This window comes from Artemia franciscana, chromosome 21 (genome assembly GCF_032884065.1).
Source record: "Artemia franciscana chromosome 21, ASM3288406v1, whole genome shotgun sequence".
NCBI classification, from domain to species: domain Eukaryota; kingdom Metazoa; phylum Arthropoda; class Branchiopoda; order Anostraca; family Artemiidae; genus Artemia; species Artemia franciscana.
Genome location: NC_088883.1, coordinates 20180423 through 20196121, shown reverse-complemented (window position 1 = coordinate 20196121; position 15699 = coordinate 20180423). Strand labels below are relative to the sequence as shown.

The window sequence follows — 15699 nt, the reverse complement described above, 5'->3', positions numbered from 1 at the left end:
GACCAATCAGCAAAAATTTGGAATTTTGTATTTTTTGCCAGAAGAAAGATCACGGATGAGTGTTTATTTGTCTGTTTTTTTTTTTTCCAGGGGTGATCGTATCAACCCAATGGTCCTAGAACATTGTAGGAGGGCTCATTCAAACGGAAATTAAAAATTCTAATGCCCTTTTTAAGTGACCAAAAACATTGGAGGGCAATCTCGCCCCTCCCACACCCCTTTTTCCCCAGAGTCGTCCTTACAAAATTTTGAGATAGCCATTTTGCTCAACATAGTTGAAAGGCCCAATAACTATGCCTAACTATATGTAAATAACTATAACAATAACTATAAAGAATATATATAAAAAACTTGTTTTTTTAATTGGAACTACCAGCGACGCATTACAGCCCCCAGTCACCTGAGGCCAATACCACTTCACACACTCCCCCTCAACCCAAACCAGTTCATCACTTCACTCTTCGCTCCCTTCTTTGAAGCTCCAATTTTCCATAAATCCTTTCGAGCTGTTTCTTACTACCCGATTTGGGGACCACCTACTTGTTGTTTGACTCTAGATCAATACCCGTTAAGCTACTAAGAATATTACCCCTTACAAATACAAAACACCCAAATAAAGAGCAAATGTAATTGAGTTGTGAGTTTTCCCATGGTATTGTGGAAAGGGAATTACTTGTCTAAGGTACAAATCGTTTTTCTGACACAACGTTTTTTTTAATATTTCCTTAGAAATAGGTCCGCAACGTTAATGAAACTTTGAGGGTTTCCAGAAATTGATATTTGAGCTAACCACCGAAAATTTCATTCATCTACCTCAATCATTTTCTTGAATCTACAGAACAACATGAGCTCAGAAAGCAACTATTTAACCTATCTGCGATGGCAAAGTTTTTAAATTAAGGCGACGGCATTACAACGTTAATGAAACTTTAAGGGTTTCCAGAAATTGATATTTGAGCTAACCACTGAAAATTTCATTCAACTATCTCAATCATTTTCTTGAAACTACAGAAGGATATGAGCTCAGAATGTAACTATTTAACTTATTAACTTATTAACTATTACTATTTAACTATTTACCCTATCTGCGATGGTAGAGTTTTTAAATTAAGGCGACAGCATTGACATGCTTACCTCTGACACTCCTGCTGCTGTCTTCATCACATGAAATTCTTTCAGCCAACTCGTCTTCCTTACTCTCCTAAAAGAAAAAAAAAAATCAGATTTAATCAATTAGACAGTATAGTAGATTTGGCCTCAACATCAAAGATTATATGTAATTCGAATTTCAACCACGTATGTCCCACCCCGAACTGAATACCAAATTTTCGAGTTGTTATCTGACAACAGTGAATTGAAATGTAGCCTGCAAAATCTAGCAAAAGAAAAAGAAATTCTGATTTTTTTTTTTAAGAGGAAGATAAGGGATAGTATAGAGCCGCTATTTACCGGTATTTTCATTTGCCTTTATCGGATTTTTCTTTGCTATAATATCCACTTTGCCACTGAACCAATTTAGCAAACTTTCGACTAACTGAATATTAAGATAGCTAAGAAATAGAGATATCTTTTGAGTCAGAATTTCATTCTAGATTCAAATATAACATTTATTTCGTTTAAAAATTTGCTCCCCCTACCCCATTGGTCAAACATATGGCCGGAGTTGCATATATTACCTGAATTTGTTATTGTTTTGACAAACCTCCGAACTGAATATTGAATTTTTGAGTCGCTATCTGGCAAGAGTGAAACAAAATTAAGTCTGCAAGATCTAGCAAAAGAAAAATAAATTCTATTTTCAATTTAAAATAGAAAGATAAGGGACAGTATAGAGCCGCTATTTAACGGTGTTTTAATAAACCTTTATCTGATTTTTCTTTGCTATAATATCCACTTTGCCATTGGACCAATTTAGTACTAAAAGAAATGGTATGTGACATATCAAGTTCTAGTGTGTCGGATACCATCTAAAAAGTTTATTCCTATGCTAGTATTTTAGCAGTGTGTACACAATTGGGGAGAGGGGTGCCCTAATCCTTCCACTACACCCTTTTCCAAATGAGATTGTATTATATTTCATATAACCTATTATTATTATTATTATTTTCTACTAGTAAATGCAAATTTCTGTGCCTTGATTGGAGTTAAGCCGCTTCTCCTTAACTTGACAAAACAGAAAATCGCGAAGAAGAGAGAAAATGAGAACATTAACAGTGAAAAAAAAATGCAAATATTTCGGTCAAGATTTTCGCTTGACCGTCCTCAGTGCAGAATTAAACTGATGAAAAAAAAATCTTAGAACAAAATACAAAACTAAAATAAAATGATTTTGTTTCACTGGCTGTTATTGTCCTCGTTTTCTCTCTTCTTCGCGATTTTACGTTTTGTCATGATTAGTCATTGTGGTCTCAGAAATTATTTTTCCTTGAATTAAAACAAATACTGCGCATGTACCTGATCAATAACATATACTATATTTTTTAATATTATATCATCAATCATTACAAAAATAGCTAACTAATTATTTTGGCAAAAGAACTACTTTAAAACTTGTCTGTAAAGAACTACAATAAAACCATTTTAATTTACAACCTCACAGCTGTTTTCTAATGAAAATATAGATGACTCTGTAAGTAGCTTTAAAACCTGTCTCTCAATATGTTCACATAGAAAAAAAGTTGCTTCGATAGGTAATATCTGTGAATTAGGGATCACAATTGTTGTCGTGTACACACCGAATAATCTCTTCTATGGTTGTTACTGTTGTTTCTGAAAGTATCTAAACAACAATTGTTACCTGTTTATTATGTGGTACACACTCAGGAAGTGAAGTTGGTTAAACCTAACGTAAAATAACAAAACATATTGATAAAATAATACTTTACAGGAAATATTATTGAAACCCAGCATAACCTAACCCAGCCCAATGTTACTTAACCCCAACCCCTAATATGCAAGTATATACCCTAAATTATACCAATCTAATACATAATGTCGAAGTCCCATGTATTGTATTAAATAAAAAAAAACAAGTTTTTTTAACTGAAAGCAAGGAGCGACATTAAAACTTAAAACGAACAGAAATTACTTCGTATATGAAAGGGGCTGCTTCCTCATCAATGCCCCGCTCTTTACGCTAAAGTTTGACTCTTTCTCTCAACTCTTCTTTTTAAAACAGCAAAAAACTTTAGCTTAAAGAGCGGGGCGTTGATGAGGAAGCAGCCCCTTTCATATACGAAGTAATTTCTGTTCGTTTTAAGTTTTAATGTCGCTCCTTACTTTCAGTTGAAACAACTTGTTTTTTTATTTAATTTTGAACGTTTTTGAATCAATGCATGTTTTGATTTTGGCTCTCCGCAGAGGAATAATTAAAACAAAATTTGCATATTTACTTTTCGGCTAAATGGCTTTCTCATAATTTTGATCGAATGATTTTGATAAAAAAAAAAGAGCGGAGGAGGAACCCTAGTTGCCCTCCAATTTTTTGGTTAATTAAAAAAGGCAACTAGAACTTTTAATTTTTTACGAATCTTTTTATTAGTAAAAGACATAATTTTGTCCCAATTCATTAAGAATGACCCCTGAATCACAAAAGCCGTAGAACAAATAGTTGACATTACTAAAAATACTTTAGCGTAAAGAGCGAGGTATTAGGAGGAGGTGAGCCCCTCATATGGGTAATAATTTCTGTTCGTTTTAAGTTTTAATGCTGCTCCTTACTTCCAGCTGAAAAAAAAACTTTTTCATATTTATTTTTTCATTGTTTTTTTTTTAAGTAATGCTAGTAAATCCTACGCTTCCTTCATGAAAATTTTCTTCCCCCGTGACTAATTCCTCGATGGGAAGCTCTCCAAGCATATCCCCCTCTTTTCAACCCCTTCCCCAACCAAAATATCCTCCTGAAAACGCCTGTACACTTCCCAATAACCATTACTATATGTAAGCACTGGTCAAAGTTTATGCAACTGCCATACCCTTTTTTATATTAAAAAAATTTATAAGTTTAATTTATTGTTTCAATGTTAAATATAAATAATTTACAGAGTTATTTTGCCAATATTTTCACATGAAGGATATCGTCAATTGCGAGGACTTTGTTATGAAAAATATGCAAATATACAAGGTAATTAATTTTAAAAAAGATTTTTCCATAAAAGAAGCTTTTCAAAGTAAATAAAAGAGCTACATTTAACCAAAAAGGAGGAGAAGCAAAGACAAAAAATTTCTAAAGCGTAAAACTACCATAAATCACCAGCAATAAATAAATGAAACCTAAAATGAATAGAAATTAAAATAAATATCCAAGTCAAACTCAAGACTAGCAGAAACTTGGAGGAGTAGGGTTGAAACGCCCCACACCTTCTAAAGAACAGAACATAATTTGTTCTTTACTGAGTCATAATAGCTGTAGTAGTTTTATAAGTAGTAGTAGCAACACGAGCAGCAGTAACAGTATGCATATATTCTCTTTTGTTCAGTGAAACATATCCCTCATCATGCCCTGAAAGTTCCAACTTAATAATCTAAGTGACTCCTGAGATACGACTTTTCGACAAACCACCGAAGATAGTGTTTTCTGATTTAGTTCATAACTCCCTGAAAGCTTAACCCTTAATGTTCTTGCCGTTTTTGGACACAAAAAGTCACGAACTATACAGCTTACACCCGTTCCAATAGTTGCTGGGGGGATGGTTTCCATCCCTCAGAGACATCCATTGGTCCTTTGGACTATGTTGGAGAAGATAGCAATCTCAAAATTTTAATCTGATGTCTTTGGGGGGGGGTGCGTGGAAGGGGAGGGGGGGTGCCATCCAGTTAATTTTGACTCTTAAAATGGCATTGAAACTTTCAATTATTAATCGAATGAGACCCTTCCAAAGTTTCTAGAACCACCCCTTCAATACGAAGTGCCTTGGTGAAAGAAAATGATAATACATTATATCCACTTAGCTCTTTACTTAGGTAGCGCTATTGCGCTATTGCCTATGATACAAAATCCCAGCCTGGATTTATAACCGTGTTTCTACTTGTATTTGAGCACCCCCAAAGACTCACTTGGAGTGTCTGGAAGTAGTGAAATCAAACACCTGTCGCATTGCAAAACAGAGGGCAAATACTGGGCAAAAATCTGACCGATGCTGTTTTTGATATGAAAAAAAAATATATAGTGAAAGATCGTTGTTTACCGTATTTTCATTTTTCCCCGGCTATCCTACACTGTTTTTTTCTTACACTCCTATGTGCTACAAATTAAATACATTTTTATTCCACTGTGCTATTTCATTATATATAATCGCTGTTTATACCATGTAATGGTCGTTTACCATTTACATGGTAAACAAATGGTCGTTTACGCCTGGCAAACAATTTAAAAACAAGCAGATTATACTGGCGTCTGGACAAGCCGGCTTTTTCAAAGAAAAAAAAACCACAGTTACCTTGCAAATAATTTAAATTCATGAGCCATGAATAATTTCACACGAGATATAATTACAGCTAATCTAAACAAATTTTAAGTCAAAACATGGGATACGTCCAAAATGATTTCATTTAATAAATTAGCTGGCATAATATGCAAAACTTAATTCAGACTGTTGTAGTTTGTCAGTAACAATACGTCAAATTATCAAGATTGCCGTGTACATTATTCGAAGTATTTATAAATTTTCCATTAAAATTTTTCCATCCCACAGCGGACGAATTAAGGTCCACTCTTTACGCTAAAGTTTGAATTTTGAAACAATTCTTTGAGAATGACCCCTAAATCACAAAGATAGTTTAATTAGAATAAATAGCTCTTTTGAAAGTACTAAAAAAAATTAGCGTTAAGAGCGAGGTATTGACGACGGGGCAAACCCCTCGTATACGTAATAATTTTTGTTGGTTTAGAGTTATAATGTTGCTCCTAACTTTCAGTTAAAAATACTTGTTTTTTTTATTTAATTTCTGATCGTTTTTCAAATAGTGCTGGGGAATCCGGCGCCCCGTGCATGGAAAATTCTCTTCCCCCATGAAAAATTCCTCCATGGAAAGAACCTTCCATGTAGCCTTCTCCCAGACCTCCCCTCCCAATCAGAACCCCCCCTTAAAAAAAGACGTTTTTATACTTCCAAACAACCAATACTATATGTAAATAATGGGCAAAGTTTACAACTTGCAGTCCTTCCTTCAAGGACTCTGGGGGATTGTGTCGTCTTCAAAGACATAGTTATTAGATTTTTCGACTATGCTGAACAAAATGGTTATCGCAAAATTTTTATCCGGTGACTCTGGGAAAAAATGAGCGTCGGAGGGGGCCTAGTCGTCCTCCAATTTTTCGGTCACTTAAAAATGGCGCTGGAACCTTTAAATTCCGTTCAAATGAGCCCTCTCGCAACATTCTAGGACCACTGGGTTGTACCATTATTTAAAAAAAAACAATGAAAAAATAAATATGAAAAAGTTTTTTCAACTGGAAGTAAGGAGCAGCATTAAAACTTAAAACGAACAGAAATTATTACACATATGAGGGGCTCACCTCCTCCTAATACTCCTCAACTATTTATTCTACGGCTTTAGTGATTCAGGAGTCATTCTTAATGAATTGGGACAAAATTTAAGCTTTAGTGTAAAGAACGAGGTACTGACGAGGGGGTGACCCTCCTCATAATTGTAATAAAAACATTAGGATACAAAAGTTCGTTACGTAAGCTAATTTATAAGTTACATATATATTTTACTAATAAAAACATTCGTAAAAAATTAAAAACTCTAGTTGCCTTTTTAAGTAACAAAAAAATAGGAGGGAAACTATGCTTCCTCCCCCACTCCTTTTTTCCTCAAAATCATTCGATCAAGACTATGAGAAAGCCATTTAGCCGAAACAAAAAAAAATATGCAAATTTCGTTTTAATTATTCCTCTTCGGAGAGCCAAAACCAAAACATGCATTGATTCAAAAATGTTCAGAAATTAAATTTAAAAAAAACATGTTTTTTTAACTGAAAGTAAGTAGCGACATCAAAATTTAAAACGAATAGAAATTACTTCGTATATGAAAGGGGCTGCTTCCTCATCAACGTCCCACTCTTTACGCTAAAGTTTTTTACTGTTTTAAAAAGTATAATTGAGAGAAAGAGTCAAACCTTAGCGTAAAGAGCGGGGCGTTGATGAGGAAGCAGCATTTTTCTTATACGAAGTAATTTCTGTTCGTTTTAAATTTTAATGTCGCTCCTTACTTTCAGTTAAAATTTTTTTTTTTATTTAATTGCAGATAGGAGCTTGAAACCTCTAAAGTAGGGTTCTCTAATACGCTGAATCTGACGGTGTGATTTTCATTAAGATTTTCTGACTTTTAGACGGTATTTCTTCCTTTTTGCAAAAATGAGGCAAATTTTCATAGGCTCGTAGCTTTTGATAAGTAGGACTAAACTTGATAAAACTCATATATTTAAATCAGCATCAAATAAGATTATTTTGATGTATCTATTGGTATCAAAATTTGTTTTTTAGAGATTCGGTTACTATTGAGCCGGGTCACTCCTTAGAGTTCGTTACCACGAACTATTTCACATGGAAGCAATTTGTAAATTGCCTTAATTTTTGCTTTTGTATTCTCCCCGTTTACATTCGCGCCCCGTTTATAGGAAGGCACTCTGGTTGGACAACCCTAAACCCCAATTAAAGTCCCAATTAAAATGATAGCACTAGTGACATAAAAACACAGTTACATGAGAAATGTACACAAGATATTTTGGAGACTTAGGCTTGTCAATTTGACAAACTCTATTCTATATTAAATAAAAAAAGCAGTTTTTTAACTGAAAGTAAGGAGCGACATTAAAACTTAAAACGAACAGAAATTACTCCGTGTATGAAAGGGGCTGTTCCCTCCTCAACGTCCCACTCTTTACGCTAAAGTTTGACTCTTTCTCTCAATTCTACTTTATAAAGCAGTAAATAACTTTAGCGTAAAGAGCGGGAGGTTGACGAGGAAACAGCCTCTTTCATAGACGGAGTAATTTCTGTTCGTTTTAAGTTATAATGTCGCTCCTTAATTTCAGTTGAAAAACTTGTTTTTTTTTTATATTTAATTTCGGAATGTTTTCGAATTAATGTATGTTTGATTTTGACTCTCTGCAAATGAATAATTAAAACGAAATTTGCATATTAATTTTTTTTGCTATATGGCTTTCTCTTAGTTTTGATCAGACGATTTTGAGAAAAAGGGTGGGGGAGGAGGCCTAGTTGACCTTCAATTTTTCGGTTACTTAAAAAGGCAACTAGAATTTTTAATTTTTTACGAACGTTTTTATTAGTAAAAAATATACGTAGCTTACGCAACGAACTTCTATATTCGTATATTTTTATTATGTATATGAGGGGGTTTGCCCCCTCGTTAATACCTCACTCTTTACACTAAAGCTTTAATTTTGTCCCAATTCATTAAGATTGATCCCTGAATCACGAAGCCTGAAGAATAAATAGTTGTAATTACTAAAAATATTTTAGCGTAAAGAGTGAGGTATCAAACAGTTCGTGGTAACGAACTGTAGTAAGGAGCGACCCGGCTCAATAGTAAACGAAACTCTAAAAAATGGAATTTTGATGCTAAAATATACATCAAAAGAATCAGATTTTCATGTTGATTTTAAATATATAAGTTTCATCAAATTTAGTCTTTGTCATCAAAAGTTACGAGAAAAATTTGCTTTATTTTAGAAAATAGGGGAAAACACTCCTTAAAAGTCGCAGAATCTTAACGAAAATCACACCATCGCATTCGGCGTATCAGAGAACCCTATAGCATAATTTTCAAGCTTCTATCTACAAAAATGTGGAATTTCGTATTTTTTGCCAGAAGACAAATCACGGGTGCGTGTTTATTTGTTTGTTTGTTTGTTGTTGTTTTTTTCTTTTCCCCAGGGGTCATCGTATCGACCAAGTGGTCCTAGAATGTCGCAAGAGGGCTCATTCTAACGGACATGAAAAGTTCTAGTGCCCTTTTTAAGTGACCAAAAAAATTGGAGGGCACCTAGGCCCCCTCCCACGCTCATTTTTTCTCCAAAGTCAACAGATCAAAATTTTGAGATAGCCATTTTGTTCCGCATAGTCAAAAATCATAATAACTATGTCTTTGGGAATGACTTACTCACCCACAGTCCCTGGGGGAGGAGCTGCAAGTTACAAACTTCGACCAGTGTTTACATATAATAATGGTTATTGGGAAGTGTACAGTCGTTTTCAGGGAATTTTTTTTTGGTTTTGGGGGTGGGGTTGAGGGGAGGGGCTATGTGGGAGGATCTTTCCTTGGAGAGATATGTCATGGGGAAACAGAAATTCAATGAAAAAGGCGCAGGATTTTCTAAAATTACTATAAAAAAACAATGAAAAAATAAACATGGAAAAGTTTTTTTTCAATTGAAAGTAAAGAGTAGCATTGAAACTTAAAACGAACAGAGATTATTACGCATATGAGGGGTTCTAAAAATACTTTAGCATAAAGAGCGAGGTATTTAGGAGGAGTACTTCGCTCTTTATGCTATAGTATTTTTAGTAATTTCAACTATTTATTCTACGGCCTTTCTGATTCAGGGGTCATTCTTAAAGATTTGGGACAAAACTTACGATTTAGTGTAAAGAACGAGGTATTAACGAGGGTACAAACCCCCTCATATACATAATAAAAATTAAAGAATATAAAAGTTTGTTACGTAAGTTAATTCTTAAGTTACTTATATTTTTTACTAATAAAAAAATTCGTTAAAAATTAAAATTTATAGTTGCCTTTTTATGTAACCGAAAAATTGCATGACAACTAGGCCTCCTTCCCCATCCCTTATTTCTCAAAATCGTCTGATCCAAACTAAGAGAAAGTCATTTAGCCAAAAAAGGAATTAATATGCAAATTTCATTTTAATAATTTATGTGTGGAGAGCCAAAATCAAACATGCATTAATTCAAAAACATTCAGAAATTACACAAAAAAAACTAGTTTTTTTAACTGAAAGTAAGGGCCAGCATTAAAACTTTAAAAGAACAGAGATTATTAGGGATATTAAGGGTTCATCTCTTCCTAAATTACATAAAAAAACTAGTTTTTTTTTAACTGAAAGTAGCGACATTAAAACTTAAAACGGACAGAAATTACTCCGTATATGAAATGGGTTGTCCCCTCCGCAATCCCTCGCTCTTTACGCTAAAGTTTGACTCTTTGCCACAATTCTGCTGTTTAAAACAATTAAAAGCTTTAGCGTAAAGAGCGAGGGATTGCGGAGGGGACAACCCATTTCATATACGGAGTAATTTCTGTTCGTTTTAAGTTTTAATGTCGCTCCTTACTTTCAGTTAAAAAAAAACTAGTTTTTTTTATGTAATTTAGGAAGAGATGAACCCTTAATATCCCTAATAATCTCTGTTCTTTTAAAGTTTTAATGCTGGCCCTTACTTTCAGTGGAAAAAACTTATTCATATTTATTTTTTCTTTTTTTTTTAAATAGTGCTAGAAAATTCTGTGCCCTGACAAATTCCTCCAAGGGAAGATCATCCTACGTAGCCCCCTCCCCTCAACCCCCCTCCCCAATAAAAAAAAACAACTGAAAACGTCTGAACGCTTCCAAATAACCATTACTGTATGTAAACGCTGGTCAAAGTTTGTAACTGGTAGCCCCTCCCCCGGGGAATGTGGGGGAGTAAGTCAGCCCCAAAGACATAGTTATTATGTTTTTCGACTATGATGAACAAAGTGGTTGTCTCAAAATTTTTATCCGTTGACTTAGAGAAAAAATGACCGTGGGAGGGGGCCTAGGTGCCCTCCAATTTTTTTGGTCACTTAAAAAGGGCAATAGAACTTTTAATTTCCTTTAGAATGAGCTCTTCCGCGACATTCTAGGACCACTTATTCAATACGATCACCCCTGGGAAAAAAAAAAAACAAAAAAACAAATAAACACGCACCCGCGATCGGTCTTCTGGCAAAACAAAACTAAGTTCCACATTTTTGTAGATAGGAACTTGAAACTACTACAGTAGGGTTCGCTAATACGCTGAATGCGATGGTGTGATTTTCGTTAAGATCCTATAACTTTTAGGGGGTGTTTCTCCCTATTTTCCAAAACAAGGCAAATTTTCTCAGGCTCGTAAATTTTGATGAGTAAGACTAATGAAACTCATATATTTAAAATCAGCATAAAAATCTGATTCTTTTGATGTGTCTATTAGTATCAAAATTCCATTTTTTAGAGTTTCGTTTACTATTGAGCCGGGTCGCTCCTTACTGCAGTTCGTTCCCACGAATTGTTTTGATTAATCTACTTGAAAAAATGTTTCCTGTGCTAAGAGAGATAAATCTGATGTTACTGAATAACCTTCGATCCTAAAAATATTCATGATTATTATAAAATTCACGAGAGTATCGAAGACTATCATAAGTTGAAAACAGAAAAAGAGGCCCGTAATACAGTGAAGCCTCAAAAGAAAGTCAAAGAACTTCTACAAGTCCACAGGGAGTCAGACAAAGGTAAATAAGGTAAGGTAAATTATACGGCATTAAACTTTACAACCCCTACCGGCGGTGCTGATCTCCGTTTCTTGACCCTTCAGCCAGGAAGGGCAAAGGGGGGTTGGGGGCCCACCATTCTGTACTTTCACACATCCTTCCTGTTTACCTTCCCCAGATGCCTCCGGGTAACCATTTAGAGCTGTCGACTCAGGCTGAGCTTACTGAGTCACGCCAATGACCTCCGTCCAAAACTAAATAGTTGGATACAGACTTTCAGACTTTAGGGGATAGAATGTTCAAATAATGACCGACTCAATTCATCTGCTTCGTTTTTTAATACATGTATTGATCCTAAAAAGTAACAATATCTTATCATTGATTTGCATCCAACCCTAGAGGCAAACCACAAGATCTACACTGAAATACTTATCGTGTAAAATAAGTGACCTCTACAGATATCAAGGGTATCCAAAAGCGGAGAGACCGGATTTATTCCCTCCGCCCTGGAGGACCCAAACTTTCAAAAGTACGAAATTGCACAATATTTGGAAAATACTGGTTCTTTCCAAAAAAGGGCCCTTCCCTCTGCCTCGAAAATTTCATTAAACATTTGGGGATCATCTTTCAGACACTTTATGGTCACTTTTTAACAGCTAAATCAGGTTATGCTTAGTCAAATACAAATTTTTCAAGCAGCAAAGTCAAAAATATACCGATTTACCTTAAATGACCTTCACATATTTACATTTGTTGCGATGATTTTAATGTATAGCCTATCCTGGGGATACATTCCCTATTTCAGAGACTAAATGCAATATTTTTACCCGTGACAACGATTAATGTTGAAAAAAGTGAAAAAGGAAATCATTTCGAAGTGTAAGTCTTTTGAAGTGGAACTGAATGGAAGGGGTGGGACTCGAAGTGAAAGAGTGAGAGTCTCTCGAACTGAAATTTAGAGTTCACCACTTCCGTTCAAAACCAAATAAAAAAAAAGGTCCATTTTTTTCCTTACACGCCCCAATACTTCCAAAAGCGGCTCCTAAATTATCTATTTTCTTATCTCAAGATTATACTAAATTAAGGTTTCAAGTCTTTTTTTTAATCTTGGCTTAAAGTATATGCTCCCCCTCTGAAACAAGTGATTTGGCGACAGGCCTGCAACTGTAGCTTGTACCAAAAGGACGAGATATTTAAGCCATCGGTTCATTAGTTTCAAATCTACCCATTCACCGAGCCACAATTATGATTTGGCTTTAGAATTTTTCTCAGAGAAGGATCTAAGCCTCTTAAAAATACAAAAATTTTAACTTTTTCAACGATTTTCAACCAATTTTCAAAGTAAATCTAATCTAAGAAACCGTGTACACTAAAATTTAAAAAATTTAATCCAGTAGATGAATAGTACTGAATCTTAGCTACGGAATGAGACCAAAATTTTGGTCTTTCGTTGAGACAACAAAACCGTAACAGAAGAGAAAAATGGCATACCAAAACTGCACAGGGAACGTAAACACTTAAGCCTACGAAACATGCAATGATTAAGTTACTCTTCGTCAATTTGCTATCTCCTTAGATATTTCTTACATTGTCCCTCCCCTGTATTGGAATTATTTTCCTTTCTTTTTTTTTCTTTTTTCAAGGCTAATACTTTTTTTCTTTCTTTTTCAACATAATCTATTTTTAAACTCGTTTTCTCTTTAGTGTTAGCGAATATATACTTTTCAAACAGTTCGTGGTAACGAACTGTAGTAAGGAGCGACCCGGCTCAATAGTAACCAAAACTCTAAAAAATGGAATTTTGATACCAATAGCTATATCAAAAGAATCGCATTTTAAGGCTGGTTTTAAATATATAAGTTTCATCATGTTTAGTCTTACTCATCAAAAGTTACGAGCCTGAGAAAATTTGCGTTATTTTAGAAAATAGGGGGAAACATCCCCTAAAAGTCATAGAATCTTAACGAAAATCACACCATTAGATTCAGCGTATCAGAGAACCCTATTGTAGAAGTTTCAAGGTCCTATCTACAAAAATGTGGAATTTTGCATTTTTTGCCAGAAGGCAGATCACGGATGAGTGTTTATTTGTTTTTTTGTTTTTTTTTTCCCAGGGGTGATCGTATCGACCCAGTTGTCCTAGAATGTTGCAAAAGGAATCATTCTAACGGAAATGAAAAGTTCTAGTGCCCTTTTTAAGTGACCAAAAAAATTGGAGGGCACCTAGGCCCCCTCCCACGCTAATTATTTTCCCAAAGTCAACGGATCAAAATTCTGAGATAGCCATTTTATTCAGCGTAGTCGAAAAACCTTATAACTATGTCTTTGGGGACGACTTACTCCCCCACAGTCCCCGTGGGAGGGGCAACAAGTTACAAACTTTGACCTGTGCTTACATATAGTAATGGTTATTGGGAAGTATACAGGCGTTTTCAGGAGGATTTTTTTGGTTGGGGGAGGGGTTGAGAAGAGGGGGATATGCTGGGGGAACTTTCCATCGAGAATTTGTCATGGGAGAAGAAAACTTCCATGAAGGGAGAGCAGGATTTACTAGCATTATTTAAAAAAAAAAATTAAAAAATAAATGTGAAAAAGCTTTTTCACCTGGAAGTAAGGAACAGCAATAAAACTTAAAACAAACAGAAATTATTACCCATATAAGGGGCTCACCTCCTTATGATACCTAGCTCTTTACGCTAAAGTATTTTTAGTAATTTCAACTATTTATTCTACGGCTTTTGTGATTCAGGGGTCATTCTTAATGAATTGGGATACAAATTTAAGCTTTAGTGTAAAGAGCGAGGTACTGACGATGGGGCGAATCCCCTCGTATATGTAATAAAAACATGAGAATACAAAATTTCTTTACGTAAGCTAATTTATAAGTTACGTAAATCTTTTACCAATAAAAAGATTCGTAAAAAATTAAAAGTTCTAGTTGCCTTTTTAATTAAACCAAAAAATCGGAGGGCAACTAGGCTTCGCCCCCGCTCTTTTTTTCTCAAAATCATTCGATCAAAATTATGAGAAAGCCATTTAGCCCCCCCCCCCCCAAAAAAAATATGCAAAATTCCGTTTTGATTATTCCTCTGCGGAAAGCCAAAATCAAAACATGCATTGATTCAAAAACGTTCAGAAAACTGTTACTGTTTTAAAAAGAAGAATTGAGAGAAAGAGTCAAACTTTAGCGTAAAGAGCGGGGCGTTGATGAGGAAGCAGCCTCTTTCATATACGAAGTAATTTCTGTGCGTTTTAAGTTTTAATGTCGCTCCTTACTTTCAGTTAAAAAAACTCGTTTTTTTTATTTAATTTTTTTTACAAACCCAAGAACAAAATTGTTGGTCCTTTAAAACAGAAACAAAGAGGAAAACGTTGTCTTTTACCCATAAAAACTAAGAATTGTTTTTAAAGGAAAGGGCTTTCTTTCCTAAACAATAGTGGTTTATAAATCTTAAAGTGGTAATAAATTTTTACATTTGAAGCATTTTGCTGCTAAACCAAAATATTTTACATTTGAAATGGTACAAGTTCAAAGAAAGGGAGAAGCAGTAGAGGTACAATTGTCCCCCCAATAATTTGGAAAAATCATAATTTATTAAGTAAAACTTTAAACGATAATTAGTGAGAAACTGGTGTATGTGTTGGCAGGTCCATTTTTTGGTCGAGACATAAAACTGAACTAGGTTAAGAAAAACATTTTAAATTATCTTTTTATTGAATTTAACGTCGATATGGCTAACGATACGACAGCACTAGTTGTGTTTGTAGTATGATATGGGTGAGGCAGGTGTATAAAAATAGATACATGGCATACACGCCAAGCGCTGAGAACATACCACTGACCCTCCGCAACCGAACGAGAGTGGAAGAGGGACTGCCGAATTAATTTAATGTTTGTTTGATATATATGCTGGCTGTTTATTACGTATTATGACAATTTCTTGAAATTAACCGAGTAGCATCTTTGCTAAATAGAAACTTCTTTTTGTTACCACTTAAAGAAAGATGTAGCATTGAAGACCTTGCCAGGCCCACACCATGTTTACTTTTTAACCGTTTGATGTTCAATAGGTTGGTATTTTTCACAAATTTTCCGGGTGATACCCCCCCCCACTTTCCACTGAATAGTCTCCCACACCCCCTGGGCGTGGACCCTCTCTTGCCACCACCCCTGTCGAAATGACGCCCCATGGCTATAGTCATGGGGTTGCTAAAGGAATTCAA

The 15699-nt window shown here is 34.8% G+C and overlaps 1 protein-coding gene across 1 annotated transcript in view; it reads right to left on the bottom strand.

Moving 5' to 3' along the window:
* The window catches only part of LOC136040588 (uncharacterized), a 94431-nt gene that overhangs the window by 77532 nt on the left and 1200 nt on the right, over window positions 1-15699 (bottom strand). The window contains exon 2 of the mRNA XM_065724833.1: window positions 1135-1201. The gene's annotated coding sequence lies outside the window, so the exon portion shown is untranslated. The remainder of the gene's footprint in view (window positions 1-1134; window positions 1202-15699) is intronic.